Source organism: Micropterus dolomieu, unplaced genomic scaffold, assembly GCF_021292245.1.
Source record: "Micropterus dolomieu isolate WLL.071019.BEF.003 ecotype Adirondacks unplaced genomic scaffold, ASM2129224v1 contig_1695, whole genome shotgun sequence".
NCBI lineage: Eukaryota > Metazoa > Chordata > Actinopteri > Centrarchiformes > Centrarchidae > Micropterus > Micropterus dolomieu.
In genome coordinates, this window is record NW_025730685.1 from 1 (window position 1) to 431 (window position 431).

The 431-nt window shown below is 56.8% G+C and overlaps 1 non-coding gene across 1 annotated transcript; it reads right to left on the minus strand.

Moving 5' to 3' along the window:
• Window positions 1-261: 261 nt before the first annotated feature.
• On the minus strand, window positions 262-380 carry LOC123964318. Its single transcript, XR_006823408.1, has one exon. It is a non-coding gene; the product is annotated as a 5S ribosomal RNA (ribosomal RNA).
• Between the last annotated feature and the right edge of the window lie 51 nt (window positions 381-431).

The following is a 431-nucleotide window of genomic DNA, read 5'->3' on the forward strand; positions in this document are numbered from 1 at the left end:
CCTAAGCAGGCCCTGCCAAGCCTGGCTTCCGAGATCAGGCGAGATCGGGCAGTCCCAGGCCGGAATGGCCGTAAGCTGCCTTTGCACACCCCAGACGGGCCTTCAAAACACGATGTAACATTTACACAGCACTGTGTACAGGATAGGGGGAAAAAGAAGCAGCAGCAGCAGCAGCGCCCCCTGCTGTTTCCTAAAGAGACGTTCAAAAGATCTCCTTTCACCGAAGCGCCCTCTGCCGTTTTTCGAAGGCGAAGCGAAAAAGGCTTACAGCACCGGGTATTCCCAGGCGGTCACCCGTCCAAGTACTAACCAGGCCCTGCTCTGCTTAGCTTCCGAGATCGGATGAGATCGGGCGCTCCCAGAGCGGTGTGGCCGTAAGCCACTCAGGCACCCCCAAACGGCCCTTCAAAAGATGTTCTACGGCTAATTGA